Here is a 15685-nt window from a genome sequence, read left to right as displayed (position 1 = left end):
AAGAGCCACAGACCCTGGTGTGGTATAATTGGCCTCAATAGCAACTAATGCCCTGGTGTGGTGTAGGTGGCCTCAGCCAGCAGCCACAGGCCCTGGTGTGGTGTAAGTGGCCTGAGCAAGAGCCACAGGCCCTGGTGTGGTGTAAGTGGCCTGAGCAAGAGCCACAGACCCTGGTGTGGTGTAATTGGCCTCAATAGCAACTAATGCCCTGGTGTGGTGTAGGTGGCCTCAGCCAGCAGCCACAGGCCCTGGTGTGGTGAAAGTGGCCTCAGCCAGAAGCCACATGCACTGGTGTGTTGTAAGTGGCCTCAGCCAGCAGCAAAAGGGCCCTGGTGTGGTGTAGGTGGCCTCAGCCAGCAGCCACAGGCCCTGGTGTGGTGTAAGTGGCCTCAATAGCAACTAAGGCCCTGGTGTGGTGTAAGTGGCTTCAGCCAGCAGCCACAGGCCCTGGTGTGGTGTAAGTGGCCTCAGCCAGCAGCCACAGGCCCTGGTGTGGTGTAGGTGGCCTCAGCCAGCAGCCACAGGCCCTGGTGTGGTGTAAGTGGCCTCAATAGCAACTAAGGCCCTGGTGTGGTGTAAGTGGCTTCAGCCAGCAGCCACAGGCTCTGGTGTGGTGTAACTGGCCTCAGCCAGCAGCCACAGGCCCTGGTGTGGTGTAAGTGGCCTCAGCCAGAGCCACAGGCCCTGATGTGGTGTAAGTGGCCCCAGCCGGTCACTCAGGCCCTGGTGTGGTGTAGGTGGCATCAGCTAGCAGCACAAAACATTGGAAAACAGCCAAAAGCAGTGTCGTTAATGTGCCCTCATTAATGGGGAGCTGCTTCTGGTCTTTTAATACACCCCTTCTCTGGATCAAAAGCGGTTCAATGACATGAAAATTAAAGGCTTACAGCACCAGGTATTCCCAGGGAGTCTCCCATCCAAGTACTAACCAAGCCCAGCCCTGCTTAGCTTCCGAGATCAGACGAGGTCCGGCGTGCTCAGGGTGGTATGGCCGTAAGCTGCTGGGCCCAGCACAATGTCTCAATTTATGGATTCAAGTGATTAGGTGGCAAGTACCTGAAGTTACGAAGACAATCCTATAACCATACCTGCATGTTTGCATAATACCCTAACCCAAAGGCTCAGTTTGGCATTTATCCAACAGCACAGGCCCTGGATTGTTGAAGATGGCCTCAGGAAACAGCACAGGGCCTGGTGTGTTGTACATGGCCACAGCAAGCAGCACAGGGCCTGGTTTGGTGAAGATGGCCTCGGCCAGAAGCACAGGGCCTGGTGTGATATGAGTGGCCTGAGCAAGAGCCACAGGCCCTGGTGTGGTGTAAGTGGCCAGAGCAAGAGCCACAGGCCCTGGTGTGGTGTAAGTGGCCTGAGCAAGAGCCACAGGCCCTGGTGTGGTGTAGGTGGCCTCAGCCAGCAGCCACAGGCCCTGGTGTGGTGTAGGTGGCCTCAGCCAGCAGCCACAAGCCCTTGTGTGGTGTAAGTGGCCTCAGCCAGCAGCCACAGGCCCTGGTGTGGTGTAAGTGGCCTCAGCCAGTGCCACAGGCCCTGGTGTGGTGTAAGTGGCCTGAGCAAGAGCCACAGGCTCTGGTGTGGTGTAATTGGCCTCAATAGCAACTAAGGCCCTGGTGTGGTGTAAGTGGCTTCAGCCAGCAGCCACAGGCCCTGGTGTGGTGTAAGTGGCCTCAGCCAGCAGCCACAGGCCCTGGTGTGGTGTAGGTGGCCTCAGCCAGCAGCCACAGGGCCTGGTGTGGTGTAAGTGGCCTCAATAGCAACTAAGGCCCTGGTGTGGTGTAAGTGGCTTCAGCCAGCAGCCACAGGCTCTGGTGTGGTGTAACTGGCCTCAGCCAGCAGCCACAGGCCCTGGTGTGGTGTAAGTGGCCTCAGCCAGAGCCACAGGCCCTGATGTGGTGTAAGTGGCCCCAGCCGGTCACTCAGGCCCTGGTGTGGTGTAGGTGGCATCAGCTAGCAGCACAAAACATTGGAAAACAGCCAAAAGCAGTGTCGTTAATGTGCCCTCATTAATGGGGAGCTGCTTCTGGTCTTTTAATACACCCCTTCTCTGGATCAAAAGCGGTTCAATGATATGAAAAAGAAAGGCTTACAGCACCAGGTACTCCCAGGCAGTCTCCCATCCAAGTACTAACCAAGCCCAGCCCTGCTTAGCTTCCGAGATCAGACGAGGTCGGGCGTGCTCAGGGTGGTATGGCCGTAAGCTGCTGGGCCCAGCACAATGTCTCAATTTATGGATTCAAGTGATTAGGTGGCAAGTACCTGAAGTTACGAAGACAATCCTATAACCATACCTGCATGTTTGCATAATACCCTAACCCAAAGGCTCAGTTTGGCATTTATCCAACAGCACAGGCCCTGGATTGTTGAAGATGGCCTCAGGAAACAGCACAGGGCCTGGTGTGTTGTACATGGCCACAGCAAGCAGCACAGGGCCTGGTTTGGTGAAGATGGCCTCGGCCAGAAGCACAGGGCCTGGTGTGATATGAGTGGCCTGAGCAAGAGCCACAGGCCCTGGTGTGGTGTAAGTGGCCAGAGCAAGAGCCACAGGCCCTGGTGTGGTGTAAGTGGCCTGAGCAAGAGCCACAGGCCCTGGTGTGGTGTAGGTGGCCTCAGCCAGCAGCCACAGGCCCTGGTGTGGTGTAGGTGGCCTCAGCCAGCAGCCACAAGCCCTTGTGTGGTGTAAGTGGCCTCAGCCAGCAGCCACAGGCCCTGGTGTGGTGTAAGTGGCCTCAGCCAGTGCCACAGGCCCTGGTGTGGTGTAAGTGGCCTGAGCAAGAGCCACAGGCTCTGGTGTGGTGTAATTGGCCTCAATAGCAACTAAGGCCCTGGTTTTGTGTATGTGGCCTCAGCCAGCAAATAAGGCCGTGGTGTGGTGTAGGTGGCATCAGCTAGCAGCACAAGACATTGGAAAACAGCCAAAAGCAATGTCGTTAATGTGCCCTCATTAATGGGCAGCTGCTTTTGGTCTTTTAATACACCCCTTCTCTGGATCAAAAGCGGTTCAATGACATGAAAATCAAAGGCTTACAGCACCAGGTATTCCAAGGCAGTCTCCCATCCAAGTACTAACCAAGCCCAGCCCTGCTTAGCTTCCGAGATCAGACGAGGTCGGGCGTGCTCAGGGTGGTATGGCCGTAAGCTGCTGGCCCCAGCACAATGTCTCAATTTATGGATTCAAGTGATTAGGTGGCAAGTACCTGAAGTTACGAAGACAATCCTATAACCATACCTGCATGTTTGCATAATACCCTAACCCAAAGGCTCAGTTTGGCATTTATCCAACAGCACAGGCCCTGGATTGTTGAAGATGGCGTCAGGAACCAGCACAGGACCTGGTGTGTTGTACATGGCCACAGCAAGCAGCACAGGGCCTGGTTTGGTGAAGATGGCCTCGGCCAGAAGCACAGGGCCTGGTGTGATATGAGTGGCCTGAGCAAGAGCCACAGGCCCTGGTGTGTTGTAAGTGGCCTCAGCCAGCAGCCACAGGCCCTGGTGTGGTGTAGGTGGCCTCAGCCAGCAGCCACAGGCCCTTGTGTGGTGTAATTGGCCTCAATAGCAACTAAGGCCCTGGTGTGGTGTAGGTGGCCTCAGCCAGCAGCCACAGGCCCTGGTGTGGTGTAAGTGGCCTCAGCCAGCAGCCACAGGCCCTGGTGTGGTGTAAGTGGCCTGAGCAAGAGCCACAGACCCTGGTGTGGTGTAATTGGCCTCAATAGCAACTAAGGCCCTGGTGTGGTGTAGGTGGCCTCAGCCAGCAGCCACAGGCCCTGGTGTGGTGTAAGTGGCCTCAGCCAGCAGCCACAGGCCCTGGTGTGGTCTAAGTGGCCTCAGCCAGTGCCACAGGCCCTGGTGTGGTGTAAGTGGCCTGAGTAAGAGCCACAGGCCCTGGTGTGGTGTAAGTGGCCTCAGCCAGCAGCCACAGGCCCTGGTGTGGTGTAAGTGGCCTGAGCAAGTGCCACAGGCCCTGGTGTGGTGTAAGTGGCCTAAGCCAGAGCCACAGGCCCTGGTGTGGTGTAAGTGGCCTGAGCAAGAGCCACAGGGCCTGGTTTGGTGAAGATGGCCTCGGCCAGAAGCGCAGGGCCTGGTGTGATGTGAGTGGCCTGAGCAAGAGCCACAGGCCCTGGTGTGGTGTAAGTGGCCTCAGCCAGCAGCCACAGGCCCTGGTGTGGTGTAAGTCGCCTCAGCCAGAAGCCACAGGCACTGGTGTGGTGTAAGTGGCCTCAGCCAGCAGCAAAAGGGCCCTGGTGTGGTGTAAGTCGCCTCAGCCAGCAGCCACAGGCCCTGGTGTGGTGTAGATGGCCTCAGCCAGCAGCCACAGGCCCTGGTGTGGTGTAAGTGGCCTCAGCCAGCAGCCACAGGCCCTGGTGTGGTCTAAGTGGCCTCAGCCAGAAGCACAGGGCCTGGTGTGATATGAGTGGCCTCAGCAAGAGCCACAGGCCCTGGTGTGGTGTAAGTGGCCTGAGCAAGAGCCACAGGCCCTGGTGTGGTGTAAGTGGCCTGAGCAAGAGCCACAGGCCCTGGTGTGGTGTAGGTGGCCTCAGCCAGCAGCCACAGGCCCTGGTGTGGTGTAGGTGGCCTCAGCCAGCAGCCACAAGCCCTTGTGTGGTGTAAGTGGCCTCAGCCAGCAGCCACAGGCCCTGGTGTGGTGTAAGTGGCCTGAGCAAGAGCCACAGACCATGGTGTGGTGTAATTGGCCTCAATAGCAACTAAGGCCCTGGTGTGGTGTAAGTGGCCTCAGCCAGCAGCCACAGGCCCTGGTGTGGTGTAAGTGGCCTCAGCCAGCAGCCACAGGCCCTGGTGTGGTGTAAGTGGCCTCAGCCAGAGCCACAGGCCCTGATGTGGTGTAAGTGGCCCCAGCCGGTCACTCAGGCCCTGGTGTGGTGTAGGTGGCATCAGCTAGCAGCACAAGACATTGGAAAACAGCCAAAAGCAATGTCGTTAATGTGCCCTCATTAATGGGCAGCTGCTTTTGGTCTTTTAATACACCCCTTCTCTGGATCAAAAGCGGTTCAATGACATGAAAAAGAAAGGCTTACAGCACCAGGTATTCCCAGGCAGTCTCCCATCCAAGTACTAACCAAGCCCAGCCCTGCTCAGCTTCCGAGATCAGACGAGGTCGGGCGTGCTCAGGGTGGTATGGCCGTAAGCTGCTGGCCCCAGCACAATGTCTCAATTTATGGATTCAGGTGATTAGGTGGCAAGTACCTGAAGTTACGAAGACAATCCTATAACCCTACCTTCATGTTTGCATAATACCCTAACCCAAAGGCTCAGTTTAGCATTTATCCAACAGCACAGGCCCTGGATTGTTGAAGATGGCCTCAGGAACCAGCACAGGGCCTGGTGTGTTGTACATGGCCACAGCTAGCAGCACAGGGCCTGGTTTGGTGAAGATGGCCTCGGCCAGAAGCGCAGGGCCTGGTGTGATGTGAGTGGCCTGAGCAAGAGCCACAGGCCCTGGTGTGGTGTAATTGGCCTCAATAGCAACTAAGGCCCTGGTGTGGTCTAAGTGGCCTGAGCAAGAGCCACATACCCTGGTGTGGTGTAATTGGCCTCAATAGCAACTAAGGCCCTGGTGTGGTGTAGGTGGCCTCAGCCAGCAGCCACAGGCCCTGGTGTGGTGTAAGTGGCCTCAGCCAGAGCAACAGGCCCTGATGTGGTGTAAGTGGCCCCAGCCGGTCACTCAGGCCCTGGTGTGGTGTAGGTGGCATCAGCTAGCAGCACAAGACATTGGAAAACAGCCAAAAGCAATGTCGTTAATGTGCCCTCATTAATGGGGAGCTGCTTCTGGTCTTTTAATACACCCCTTCTCTGGATCAAAAGCGGTTCAATGACATGAAAATCAAAGGGTTACAGCACCAGGTATTCCCAGGCAGTCTCCCATCCAAGTACTAACCAAGCCCAGCCCTGCTTAGCTTCCGAGATCAGACGAGGTCAGGCGTGCTCAGGGTGGTATGGCCGTAAGCTGCTGGCCCCAGCACAATGTCTCAATTTATGGATTCAAGTGATTAGGTGGCAAGTACCTGAAGTTACGAAGACAATCCTATAACCATACCTTCATGTTTGCATAATACCCTAACCAAAAGGCTCAGTTTGGCATTTATCCAACAGCACAGGCCCTGGATTGTTGAAGATGGCCTCAAGAACCAGCACAGGACCTGGTGTGTTTTACATGGCCACAGCAAGCAGCACAGGGCCTGGTTTGGTGAAGATGGCCTCAGCAAGCAGCCACAGGCCCTGGTTTGGTGTAAGTGGCCTCAGCTAGCAGCCACAGGCCCTGGTGTGGTGTGAGTGGCCTCAGCCAGCAGCCACAGGCCCTGGTGTGGTCTAAGTGGCCTCAGCCAGTGCCACAGGCCCTGGTGTGGTGTAAGTGGCCTAAGCCAGAGCCACAGGCCCTGGTGTGGTGTAAGTGGCCTAAGCCAGAGCCACAGGCCCTGGTGTGGTGTAAGTGGCCTCAGCCAGAAGCCACATGCACTGGTGTGTTGTAAGTGGCCTCAGCCAGCAGCAAAAGGGCCCTGGTGTGGTGTAGGTGGCCTCAGCCAGCAGCCACAGGCCCTGGTGTGGTGTAAGTGGCCTCAATAGCAACTAAGGCCCTGGTGTGGTGTAAGTGGCTTCAGCCAGCAGCCACAGGCCCTGGTGTGGTGTAAGTGGCCTCAGCCAGCAGCCACAGGCCCTGGTGTGGTGTAAGTGGCCTCAATAGCAACTAAGGCCCTGGTGTGGTGTAAGTGGCTTCAGCCAGCAGCCACAGGCTCTGGTGTGGTGTAACTGGCCTCAGCCAGCAGCCACAGGCCCTGGTGTGGTGTAAGTGGCCTCAGCCAGAGCCACAGGCCCTGATGTGGTGTAAGTGGCCCCAGCCGGTCACTCAGGCCCTGGTGTGGTGTAGGTGGCATCAGCTAGCAGCACAAAACATTGGAAAACAGCCAAAAGCAGTGTCGTTAATGTGCCCTCATTAATGGGCAGCTGCTTCTGGTCTTTTAATACAACCCTTCTCTGGATCAAAAGCGGTTCAATGACATGAAAATTAAAGGCTTACAGCACCAGGTATTCCCAGGGAGTCTCCCATCCAAGTACTAACCAAGCCCAGCCCTGCTTAGCTTCCGAGATCAGACGAGGTCGGGCGTGCTCAGGGTGGTATGGCCGTAAGCTGCTGGGCCCAGCACAATGTCTCAATTTATGGATTCAAGTGATTAGGTGGCAAGTACCTGAAGTTACGAAGACAATCCTATAACCATACCTGCATGTTTGCATAATACCCTAACCCAAAGGCTCAGTTTGGCATTTATCCAACAGCACAGGCCCTGGATTGTTGAAGATGGCCTCAGGAAACAGCACAGGGCCTGGTGTGTTGTACATGGCCACAGCAAGCAGCACAGGGCCTGGTTTGGTGAAGATGGCCTCGGCCAGAAGCACAGGGCCTGGTGTGATATGAGTGGCCTGAGCAAGAGCCACAGGCCCTGGTGTGGTGTAAGTGGCCAGAGCAAGAGCCACAGGCCCTGGTGTGGTGTAAGTGGCCTGAGCAAGAGCCACAGGCCCTGGTGTGGTGTAGGTGGCCTCAGCCAGCAGCCACAGGCCCTGGTGTGGTGTAGGTGGCCTCAGCCAGCAGCCACAAGCCCTTGTGTGGTGTAAGTGGCCTCAGCCAGCAGCCACAGGCCCTGGTGTGGTGTAAGTGGCCTCAGCCAGTGCCACAGGCCCTGGTGTGGTGTAAGTGGCCTGAGCAAGAGCCACAGGCTCTGGTGTGGTGTAATTGGCCTCAATAGCAACTAAGGCCCTGGTGTGGTGTAAGTGGCCTGAGCAAGAACCACAGGGCCTGGTTTGGTGAAGATGGCCTCGGCCAGAAGCGCAGGGCCTGGTGTGATGTGAGTGGCCTGAGCAAGAGCCACAGGCCCTGGTGTGGTGTAAGTGGCCTCATTCAGCAGCCACAGGCCCTGGTGTGGTGTAAGTGGCCTCAGCCAGGAGCCACATGCACTGGTGTGGTGTAAGTGGCCTCAGCCAGCAGCAAAAGGGCCCTGGTGTGGTGTAGGTGGCCTCAGCCAGCAGCCACAGGCCCTGGTGTGGTGTAAGTGGCATCAATAGCAACTAAGGCCCTGGTGTGGTGTAAGTGGCTTCAGCCAGCAGCCACAGGCCCTGGTGTGGTGTAAGTGGCCTCAGCCAGTGCCACAGGCCCTGGTGTGGTGTAATTGGCCTCAATAGCAACTAAGGCCCTGGTGTGGTGTAAGTGGCCTGAGCAAGAGCCACATACCCTGGTGTGGTGTAATTGGCCTCAATAGCAACTAAGGCCCTGGTGTGGTGTAGGTGGCCTCAGCCAGCAGCCACAGGCCCTGGTGTGGTGTAAGTGGCCTCAATAGCAACTAAGTCCCTGGTGTGGTGTAAGTGGCTTCAGCTAGCAGCCACAGGCTCTGGTGTGGTGTAACTGGCCTCAGCCAGCAGCCACAGGCCCTGGTGTGGTGTAAGTGGCCTCAGCCAGAGCCACAGGCCCTGATGTGGTGTAAGTGGCCCCAGCCGGTCACTCAGGCCCTGGTGTGGTGTAGGTGGCATCAGCTAGCAGCACAAGACATTGGAAAACAGCCAAAAGCAGTGTCGTTAATGTGCCCTCATTAATGGGCAGCTGCTTTTGGTCTTTTAATACACCCCTTCTCTGGATCAAAAGCGGTTCAATGACATGAAAATGAAAGGCTTACAGCACCAGGTATTCCCAGGCAGTCTCCCATCGAAGTACTAAACAAGCCCAGCCCTGCTTAGCTTCCGAGATCAGACGAGGTCGGGCGTGCTCAGGGTGGTATGGCCGTAAGCTGCTGGCCCCAGCACAATGTCTCAATTTATGGATTCAAGTGATTAGGTGGCAAGTACCTGAAGTTACGAAAACAATCCTATAACCATACCTGCATGTTTGCATAATACCCTAACCCAAAGGCTCAGTTTGGCATTTATCCAACAGCACAGGCCCTGGATTGTTGAAGATGGCCTCAGGAACCAGCACAGGGCCTGGTGTGTTGTACATGGCCACAGCAAGCAGCACAGGGCCTGGTTTGGTGAAGATGGCCTCGGCCAGAAGCGCAGGGCCTGGTGTGATGTGAGTGGCCTGAGCAAGAGCCACAGGCCTTGGTGTGGTGTAAGTGGCCTCAGCCAGCAGCCACAGGCCCTGGTGTGGTGTAAGTCGCCTCAGCCAGAAGCCACAGGCACTGGTGTGGTGTAAGTGGCCTCAGCCAGCAGCAAAAGGGCCCTGGTGTGGTGTAAGTGGCCTCAGCCAGCAGCCACAGGCCCTGGTGTGGTGTAGGTGGCCTCAGCCAGCAGCCACAGGCCCTGGTGTGGTGTAAGTGGCCTCAGCCAGCAGCAAAAGGGCCCTGGTGTGGTATAAGTCGCCTCAGCCAGCAGCCACAGGCCCTGGTGTGGTGTAGGTGGCCTCAGCCACCAGCCACAGGCCCTGGTGTGGTGTAAGTGGCCTCAGCCAGCAGCCACAGGCCCTGGTGTGGTGTAAGTGGCCTCAGCCAGCAGCCACAGGCCCTGGTGTGGTGTAAGTGGCCTGAGCAAGAGCCACAGGCCCTGGTGTGGTGTAAGTGGCCTGAGCAAGAGCCACAGACCCTGGTGTGGTGTAATTGGCCTCAATAGCAACTAATGCCCTGGTTTGGTGTAGGTGGCCTCAGCCAGCAGCCACAGGCCCTGGTGTGGTGTAAGTGGCCTGAGCAAGAGCCACAGGCCCTGGTGTGGTGTAAGTGGCCTGAGCAAGAGCCACAGACCCTGGTGTGGTGTAATTGGCCTCAATAGCAACTAATGCCCTGGTGTGGTGTAGGTGGCCTCAGCCAGCAGCCACAGGCCCTGGTGTGGTGAAAGTGGCCTCAGCCAGAGCCACAGGCCCTGATGTGGTGTAAGTGGCCTCAGCCAGCAGCCACAGGCCCTGGTGTGGTGTAAGTGGCCTCAGCCAGTGCCACAGGCCCTGGTGTGGTGTAAGTGGCCTGAGCAAGAGCCAAAGACCCTGGTGTGGTGTAATTGGCCTCAATAGCAACTAAGGCCCTGGTGTGGTGTAGGTGGCATCAGCTAGCAGCACAAGACATTGGAAAAGAGCCAAAAGCAATGTCGTTAATGTGCCCTCATTAGTGGGCAGCTGCTTTTGGTCTTTTAATACACCCCTTCTCTGGATCAAAAGCGGTTCAATGACATGAAAATCAAAGGCTTACAGCACCAGGTATTCCCAGGCAGTCTCCCATCCAAGTACTAACCAAGCCCAGCCCTGCTTGGCTTCCGAGATCAGACGAGGGCGGGTGTGCTCAGGGTGGTATGGCCATAAGCTGCTGGCCCCAGCACAATGACTCAATTTATGGATTCAAGTGATTAGGTGGCAAGTACCTGAAGTTACGAAGACAATCCTATAACCATACCTGCATGTTTGCATAATACCCTAACCCAAAGGCTCAGTTTGGCATTTATCCAACAGCACAGGCCCTGGATTGTTGAAGATGGCCTCTGGAACCAGCACAGGGCCTGGTGTGTTGTACATGGCCACAGCAAGCAGCACAGGGCCTGGTTTGGTGAAGATGGCCTCGGCCAGAAGCACAGGGCCTGGTGTGATATGAGTGGCCTGAGCAAGAGCCACAGGCCCTGGTGTGTTGTAAGTGGCCTCAGCCAGCAGCCACAGGCCCTGGTGTGGTGTAGGTGGCCTCAGCCAGCAGCCACAGGCCCTTGTGTGGTGTAATTGGCCTCAATAGCAACTAATGCCCTGGTGTGGTGTAAGTGGCCTCAGCAAGCAGCCACAGGCCCTGGTTTGGTGTAAGTGGCCTCAGCCAGCAGCCACAGGCCCTGGTGTGGTGTAAGTGGCCTCAGCCAGCAGCCACAGGCCCTGGTGTGGTCTAAGTGGCCTCAGCCAGTGCCACAGGCCCTGGTGTGGTGTAAGTGGCCTGAGTAAGAGCCACAGGCCCTGGTGTGGTGTAAGTGGCCTCAGCCAGCAGCCACAGGCCCTGGTGTGGTGTAAGTGGCCTGAGCAAGTGCCACAGGCCCTGGTGTGGTGTAAGTGGCCTAAGCCAGAGCCACAGGCCCTGGTGTGGTGTAAGTGGCCTGAGCAAGAGCCACAGGGCCTGGTTTGGTGAAGATGGCCTCGGCCAGAAGCGCAGGGCCTGGTGTGATGTGAGTGGCCTGAGCAAGAGCCACAGGCCCTGGTGTGGTGTAAGTGGCCTCAGCCAGCAGCCACAGGCCCTGGTGTGGTGTAAGTCGCCTCAGCCAGAAGCCACAGGCACTGGTGTGGTGTAAGTGGCCTCAGCCAGCAGCAAAAGGGCCCTGGTGTGGTGTAAGTCGCCTCAGCCAGCAGCCACAAGCCCTGGTGTGGTGTAGATGGCCTCAGCCAGCAGCCACAGGCCCTGGTGTGGTGTAAGTGGCCTCAGCCAGCGGCCACAGGCCCTGGTGTGGTGTAAGTGGCCTGAGCAAGAGCCACAGGCCCTGGTGTGGTGTAAGTGGCCTGAGCAAGAGCCACAGACCCTGGTGTGGTGTAATTGGCCTCAATAGCAACTAATGCCCTGGTGTGGTGTAGGTGGCCTCAGCCAGCAGCCACAGGCCCTGGTGTGGTGAAAGTGGCCTCAGCCAGAGCCACAGGCCCTGGTGTGGTGTAAGTGGCCTGAGCAAGAGCCACAGGCCCTGGTGTGGTGTAATTGGCCTCAATAGCAACTAAGGCCCTGGTGTGGTGTAAGTGGCCTCAGCCAGAGCCACAGGCCCTGATGTGGTGTAAGTGGCCCCAGCCGGTCACTCAGGCCCTGGTGTGGTGTAGGTGGCATCAGCTAGCAGCACAAGACATTGGAAAACAGCCAAAAGCAATGTCGTTAATGTGCCCTCATTAATGGGCAGCTGCTTTTGGTCTTTTAATACACCCCTTCTCTGGATCAAAAGCGGTTCAATGACATGAAAATGAAAGGCTTACAGCACCAGGTATTCCCAGGCAGTCTCCCATCCAAGTACTAACCAAGCCCAGCCCTGCTCAGCTTGCGAGATCAGACGAGGTCGGGCGTGCTCAGGGTGGTATGGCCGTAAGCTGCTGAGCCCAGCACAATGTCTCAATTTATGGATTCAGGTGATTAGGTGGCAAGTACCTGAAGTTACGAAGACAATCCTATAACCCTACCTTCATGTTTGCATAATACCCTAACCCAAAGGCTCAGTTTAGCATTTATCCAACAGCACAGGCCCTGGATTGTTGAAGATGGCCTCAGGAACCAGCACAGGGCCTGGTGTGTTGTACATGGCCACAGCTAGCAGCACAGGGCCTGGTTTGGTGAAGATGGCCTCGGCCAGAAGCGCAGGGCCTGGTGTGATGTGAGTGGCCTGAGCAAGAGCCACAGGCCCTGGTGTGGTGTAATTGGCCTCAATAGCAACTAAGGCCCTGGTGTGGTGTAAGTGGCCTGAGCAAGAGCCACATACCCTGGTGTGGTGTAATTGGCCTCAATAGCAACTAAGGCCCTGGTGTGGTGTAGGTGGCCTCAGCCAGCAGCCACAGGCCCTGGTGTGGTGTAAGTGGCCTCAGCCAGAGCAACAGGCCCTGATGTGGTGTAAGTGGCCCCAGCCGGTCACTCAGGCCCTGGTGTGGTGTAGGTGGCATCAGCTAGCAGCACAAGACATTGGAAAACAGCCAAAAGCAATGTCGTTAATGTGCCCTCATTAATGGGGAGCTGCTTCTGGTCTTTTAATACACCCCTTCTCTGGATCAAAAGCGGTTCAATGACATGAAAATGAAAGGCTTACAGCACCAGGTATTCCCAGGCAGTCTCCCATCCAAGTACTAACCAAGCCCAGCCCTGCTTAGCTTCCGAGATCAGACGAGGTCGGGCGTGCTCAGGTTGGTATGGCCGTAAGCTGCTGGCCCCAGCACAATGTCTCAATTTATGGATTCAAGTGATTAGGTGGCAAGTACCTGAAGTTACGAAGACAATCCTATAACCATACCTGCATGTTTGCATAATACCCTAACCAAAAGGCTCAGTTTGGCATTTATCCAACAGCACAGGCCCTGGATTGTTGAAGATGGCCTCAGCAGGCAGCCACAGGCCCTGGTTTGGTGTAAGTGGCCTCAGCTAGCAGCCACAGGCCCTGGTGTGGTGTGAGTGGCCTCAGCCAGCAGCCACAGGCCCTGGTGTGGTCTAAGTGGCCTCAGCCAGTGCCACAGGCCCTGGTGTGGTGTAAGTGGCCTAAGCCAGAGCCACAGGCCCTGGTGTGGTGTAAGTGGCCTCAATAGCAAATAAGGCCCTGGTGTGGTGTAAGTGGCCTGAGCAAGAACCACAGGGCCTGGTTTGGTGAAGATGGCCTCGGCCAGAAGCGCAGGGCCTGGTGTGATGTGAGTGGCCTGAGCAAGAGCCACAGGCCCTGGTGTGGTGTAAGTGGCCTCAGCCAGCAGCCACAGGCCCTGGTGTGGTGTAAGTGGCCTCAGCCAGAAGCCACAGGCACTGGTGTGGTGTAAGTGGCCTCAGCCAGCAGCAAAAGGGCCCTGGTGTGGTGTAGGTGGCCTCAGCCAGCAGCCACAGGCCCTGGTGTGGTGTAAGTGGCCTCAATAGCAACTAAGGCCCTGGTGTGGTGTAAGTGGCTTCAGCCAGCAGCCACAGGCCCTGGTGTGGTGTAAATGGCCTCAGCCAGCAGCCACAGGCCCTGGTGTGGTGTAGGTGGCCTCAGCCAGCAGCCACAGGCCCTGGTGTGGTGTAAGTGGCCTCAATAGCAACTAAGGCCCTGGTGTGGTGTAAGTGGCTTCAGCCAGCAGCCACAGGCTCTGGTGTGGTGTAACTGGCCTCAGCCAGCAGCCACAGGCCCTGGTGTGGTGTAAGTGGCCTCAGCCAGAGCCACAGGCCCTGATGTGGTGTAAGTGGCCCCAGCCGGTCACTCAGGCCCTGGTGTGGTGTAGGTGGCATCAGCTAGCAGCACAAGACATTGGAAAACAGCCAAAAGCAGTGTCGTTAATGTGCCCTCATTAATGGGCAGCTGCTTTTGGTCTTTTAATACACCCCTTCTCTGGATCAAAAGCGGTTCAATGACATGAAAATTAAAGGCTTACAGCACCAGGTATTCCCAGGCAGTCTCCCATCCAAGTACTAACCAAGCCCAGCCCTGCTTAGCTTCCGAGATCAGACGAGGTCGGGCGTGCTCAGGGTGGTATGGCCGTAAGCTGCTGGCCCCAGCACAATGTCTCAATTTATGGATTCAAGTGATTAGGTGGCAAGTACCTGAAGTTACGAAGACAATCCTATAACCATACCTGCATGTTTGCATAATACCCTAACCCAAAGGCTCAGTTTGGCATTTATCCAACAGCACAGGCCCTGGATTGTTGAAGATGGCCTCAGGAACCAGCACAGGGCCTGGTGTGTTGTACATGGCCACAGCAAGCAGCACAGGGCCTGGTTTGGTGAAGATGGCCTCGGCCAGAAGCGCAGGGCCTGGTGTGATGTGAGTGGCCTGAGCAAGAGCCACAGGCCTTGGTGTGGTGTAAGTGGCCTCAGCCAGCAGCCACAGGCCCTGGTGTGGTGTAAGTCGCCTCAGCCAGAAGCCACAGGCACTGGTGTGGTGTAAGTGGCCTCAGCCAGCAGCAAAAGGGCCCTGGTGTGGTGTAAGTCGCCTCAGCCAGCAGCCACAGGCCCTGGTGTGGTGTAGGTGGCCTCAGCCAGCAGCCACAGGCCCTGGTGTGGTCTAAGTGGCCTCAGCCAGTGCCACAGGCCCTGGTGTGGTGTAAGTGGCCTGAGCAAGAGCCACAGGCCCTGGTGTGGTGTAATTGGCCTCAATAGCAACTAAGGCCCTGGTGTGGTGTAGGTGGCCTCAGCCAGCAGCCACAGGCCCTGGTGTGGTGTAAGTGGCCTCAGCCAGAGCCACAGGCCCTGATGTGGTGTAAGTGGCCCCAGCCGGTCACTCAGGCCCTGGTGTGGTGTAGGTGGCATCAGCTAGCAGCACAAGACATTGGAAAAGAGCCAAAAGCAATGTCGTTAATGTGCCCTCATTAGTGGGCAGCTGCTTTTGGTCTTTTAATACACCCCTTCTCTGGATCAAAAGCGGTTCAATGACATGAAAATGAAAGGCTTACAGCACCAGGTATTCACAGGCAGTCTCCCATCCAAGTACTAACCAAGCCCAGCCCTGCTTAGCTTCCGAGATCAGACGAGGTCGGGCGTGCTCAGGGTGGTATGGCCATAAGCTGCTGGCCCCAGCACAATGACTCAATTTATGGATTCAAGTGATTAGGTGGCAAGTACCTGAAGTTACGAAGACAATCCTATAACCATACCTGCATGTTTGCATAATACCCTAACCCAAAGGCTCAGTTTAGCATTTATCCAACAGCACAGGCCCTGGATTGTTGAAGATGGCCTCAGGAACCAGCACAGGGCCTGGTGTGTTGTACATGGCCACAGCTAGCAGCACAGGGCCTGGTTTGGTGAAGATGGCCTCGGCCAGAAGAGCAGGGCCTGGTGTGATGTGAGTGGCCTGAGCAAGAGCCACATACCCTGGTGTGGTGTAATTGGCCTCAATAGCAACTAAGGCCCTGGTGTGGTGTAGGTGGCCTCAGCCAGCAGCCACAGGCCCTGGTGTGGTGTAAGTGGCCTCAATAGCAACTAAGGCCCTGGTGTGGTGTAAGTGGCCTGAGCAAGAGCCACATACCCTGGTGTGGTGTAATTGGCCTCAATAGCAACTAAGGCCCCGGTGTGGTGTAGGTGGCCTCAGCCAG

General features: G+C 56.6%; 6 non-coding genes and 6 pseudogenes across 6 annotated transcripts; all 12 read right to left on the bottom strand.

The window, feature by feature from the left end:
- Window positions 1-880: 880 nt before the first annotated feature.
- Window positions 881-999, bottom strand: LOC146715758 (5S ribosomal RNA; annotated as a pseudogene).
- Window positions 1000-2095: 1096 nt separating this feature from the next.
- LOC146715757 (5S ribosomal RNA) lies at window positions 2096-2214 on the bottom strand. The gene has a single exon (XR_014919833.1). It is a non-coding gene; the product is annotated as a 5S ribosomal RNA (ribosomal RNA).
- Window positions 2215-3033: 819 nt separating this feature from the next.
- On the bottom strand, window positions 3034-3152 carry LOC146715756 (5S ribosomal RNA). Its single transcript, XR_014919393.1, has one exon. It is a non-coding gene; the product is annotated as a 5S ribosomal RNA (ribosomal RNA).
- Window positions 3153-5038: 1886 nt separating this feature from the next.
- LOC146715755 (5S ribosomal RNA) lies at window positions 5039-5157 on the bottom strand (annotated as a pseudogene).
- A 699-nt stretch (window positions 5158-5856) lies between these two features.
- LOC146715754 (5S ribosomal RNA) lies at window positions 5857-5975 on the bottom strand (annotated as a pseudogene).
- Window positions 5976-7035: 1060 nt separating this feature from the next.
- On the bottom strand, window positions 7036-7154 carry LOC146715753 (5S ribosomal RNA). The gene has a single exon (XR_014919426.1). It is a non-coding gene; the product is annotated as a 5S ribosomal RNA (ribosomal RNA).
- A 1526-nt stretch (window positions 7155-8680) lies between these two features.
- On the bottom strand, window positions 8681-8799 carry LOC146715752 (5S ribosomal RNA). The gene has a single exon (XR_014919392.1). It is a non-coding gene; the product is annotated as a 5S ribosomal RNA (ribosomal RNA).
- Window positions 8800-10174: 1375 nt separating this feature from the next.
- Window positions 10175-10293, bottom strand: LOC146715751 (5S ribosomal RNA; annotated as a pseudogene).
- A 1608-nt stretch (window positions 10294-11901) lies between these two features.
- On the bottom strand, window positions 11902-12020 carry LOC146715750 (5S ribosomal RNA; annotated as a pseudogene).
- A 699-nt stretch (window positions 12021-12719) lies between these two features.
- Window positions 12720-12838, bottom strand: LOC146715749 (5S ribosomal RNA; annotated as a pseudogene).
- A 1178-nt stretch (window positions 12839-14016) lies between these two features.
- On the bottom strand, window positions 14017-14135 carry LOC146715748 (5S ribosomal RNA). Its single transcript, XR_014919577.1, has one exon. It is a non-coding gene; the product is annotated as a 5S ribosomal RNA (ribosomal RNA).
- A 901-nt stretch (window positions 14136-15036) lies between these two features.
- On the bottom strand, window positions 15037-15155 carry LOC146715747 (5S ribosomal RNA). The gene has a single exon (XR_014919386.1). It is a non-coding gene; the product is annotated as a 5S ribosomal RNA (ribosomal RNA).
- Window positions 15156-15685: the final 530 nt, after the last annotated feature.

This window comes from Copadichromis virginalis, linkage group LG3 (genome assembly GCF_057382275.1).
Source record: "Copadichromis virginalis isolate Kocher_CV1m ecotype Utaka linkage group LG3, C_Virginalis_male_GT1.1, whole genome shotgun sequence".
In the NCBI taxonomy this organism is placed as follows: domain Eukaryota; kingdom Metazoa; phylum Chordata; class Actinopteri; order Cichliformes; family Cichlidae; genus Copadichromis; species Copadichromis virginalis.
The sequence above is the reverse complement of the archived record's forward strand: the minus strand, read 5'-3'. Positions and strand labels throughout refer to the sequence as shown.